General features: G+C 56.9%; 1 non-coding gene across 1 annotated transcript; it reads right to left on the bottom strand.

Moving 5' to 3' along the window:
• Window positions 1–234: 234 nt before the first annotated feature.
• On the bottom strand, window positions 235–307 carry TRNAE-UUC (transfer RNA glutamic acid (anticodon UUC)). The gene has a single exon. It is a non-coding gene; the product is annotated as a tRNA-Glu (tRNA).
• Window positions 308–2,893: the final 2,586 nt, after the last annotated feature.

The raw sequence follows: 2,893 nt of genomic DNA, 5'->3' as shown, positions 1-2,893 counted from the left end.
CCCTCCTCCCGGAGTGGGGGAGGGGGGCCGGCCGGGCACTTTGCCAGGGCCGGTTCTGGTTCCCAGTCCGGCCCTGTCCGCTGTAGTGCGTGACCGGAAGGGCGCTGTATTTAAATGTTGCCCTATGCGAGCCGCGTTTATGCTCGTGCCCGATTACCAGAAATAGTGCTGCGGTCCTGGCGGGAGGAAAAATTCCAAGCGCACAAACAGAAAGCAAACTTCCGTCAACTAAGCCGCCTGAACTGGGCCTCGAACCCTGGCCCCTCAGATTGAAAGTCTGATGCTCTACCGACTGAGCCATCCAGGCTCTCAACAGAAGCATGAGAAGCAGAGCACCCCACAAATGGTTGCCTGGGGCCAGGTTGTCGACGGGCAACCCGTAGTGGGAGGTGAAATACATTTCAAACCAGGGTGCTGGAACTACGAGCAACGGAGGAGCCAATCAATCTGTAGCAGTCACTCGGTTATGTGACAACAACTTGCACATTGGGGCCCATCGGGAGACGGGGAGGGGAAGATCCGACCGGACACAGATGTAGGTGTGATAAAGGCCGCTTTATTGGGAAACAGGTGCATCCTGACAACATACCCCAACCTTGGCCTTTGCCGTACAAAACTAGGCCTAACTAATTATACATGTACCTGCCAAAACCCCCCACCCCCTCCCCTAAACAGTTCCCCGCCAACAACATAACATCATTATAAATTACCCAACACTTGTCTCTCTGTTTCAACATCAGCCATCTGTACACTCCCTCTCCTCAGCCAGTAAAACTCCTTCCTCCTATCCTACCCCCCCCCCCGTTTGGCTAGGAAAAGCGCCATCCGACATAAACATTGCAGCACCAGCCCCCAGCGACAACACAACCCGAAAATCCTAACTCAGAAGGCACCTGCTTCACACAACCCTTGGGAAACCCGCCAGGCATCATCCCCTGAGCAAACTGACCCCTCCTCCCCCGAAAAAACCTATCCTAAGGGAGGGTGGGAGGGACAACGCTCCAAACTACGCCCCCCTGCTGCTGGGTCACTGTCCCACGAAATGATGCACAGTGACCCAAAATGGCCGGTTTTATCCCTACCAGCCCAAAAGTAGCCCAAACCCTACTGTCTAGCCCAAGACCCACGTCCCTTCCTGTGTCCCCTCGTAATGCTTCCCCCCTCCCCTCTTCCCGGGGCCCCAAAACTCCCCGGGGGGGGCAAACCTCCCTCCGGTCGGCCACCCCCCCAAAGCCCCATTGGGGCCCATCGGGAGACGGGGAGGGGAAGAACCGACCGGACACAGATGTAGGTGTGATAAAGGCTGCTTTATTGGGAAACAGGTGCATCCTGACAACATACCCCAACCTTGGCCTTTGCCGTACAAAACTAGGCCTAACTAATTATACATGTACCTGCCAAAACCCCCCACCCCCTCCCCTAAACAGTTCCCCGCCAACAACATAACATCATTATAAATTACCCAACACTTGTCTCTCTGTTTCAACATCAGCCATCTGTACACTCCCTCTCCTCAGCCAGTAAAACTCCTTCCTCCTATCCTACCCCCCCCCCCCGTTTGGCTAGGAAAAGCGCCACTCGAAAGCCCCATACGGCTTTCAACTCCCCCCCCCCCCAGGGCCCCTGCACCTTTGGATACCTGCGCACCCCTATTGCCCGGTCCAACGCCTCCTTCAATTGCACGATATACAGCTCCATCCCATATCTCGACAAATGTACACCATCCTCCATAAAAAAGTAGACCGCCCCATACTTCAGCTCAGGGTGTTCCATTCTTCCCACCCCCTCCTTGTCACAGAAGGCCTCATCTCTCTGTTAATTTTCCTCCTAGTCCTATCTATAGCCCCTGGCCTCTCCGCCCCCCTCCAACACCCCCTGGGTATGAACTCTGACCAGATGACATAGCACCCCGCCCACTGCTTCCTGATTTCCAGCAAGTCCCTCCTCATTTGTTTCACCAGCGCCAACCCTTTGCACTGCACCAAGTCGTTCTCTCCCAGGTGAATGACCACAACATCTGGGCAGACCCCCCCCGCACAACATTGTTCAAAACCGGCACCAACTCGTGCCAACGCATGCCCCCCTTGCCCCTCCAATGACACCTAAACAAATTCTCGTCCAGCTCCAGATTGAGGTTCCTGCATTTCTCCCACTCAGCCCTCTCCGCTCTTTTTACAAACGAATGGCCCACCACATATATGGACACCGCTGCCGCTGTAGGCCCCGCCACCGCACCTGAAAAGAGACATATGTAAGCAGCGATCCCAAACATCCATTCTAATCCAACACTACCCCTCGCAACCTCACATACGACTTATAGCAGTCTGATTTCCACCGCCCCAGCCGTTTGATCTCCTCCTTTCCCCAACCCTTCCGCGCTGCCTCCGTCGCTGCACCGATGCAAAACGAATGCGTTCCAAACTCCCCCGGGTCCTCACCCATAGACCGCAGGGCGTGCCGCAGGACCCACAACAACTGCGCCGCCGTCACACGGCCCCCCCTCTCCTGCCAAAGACCTCCGAACCATCCAGTCTCCCTTCTTCTGCCAGCCGTCTCCCCCACTCCGCCGGGCACACCGCCTCCGTACCCCCCGGGCCCAACAACACCCACGTACCCTTTCCCCGCTGATCAGTCTTGGACCGCCGAAGCCGCACCGCCACTTCCCGACCACCGATCTCCACCTCCCCCCACGTCAACCCCGTACCACCCTTCAAACCCACCAACTCCGACACCCGAAAGGCTCCAAAATACAACCACGACATCAACGTGGAAAACCGCACCGTCTCCGCACGATCCCTGCACACCCGCGGTAACTGGCCCACCAGGCCCGCCAACATTTCCTCCGTAATCGGCCGCCTCTTCCGCGCTCGAGCCCCTCTCTCTCTCTCCCAAC

This window comes from Lissotriton vulgaris, chromosome 10 (assembly GCF_964263255.1).
Source record: "Lissotriton vulgaris chromosome 10, aLisVul1.2, whole genome shotgun sequence".
Lineage (NCBI taxonomy): Eukaryota > Metazoa > Chordata > Amphibia > Caudata > Salamandridae > Lissotriton > Lissotriton vulgaris.
Note: the sequence above shows the minus strand (reverse complement) of the source record. Positions and strands in the feature narration are given on the sequence as shown.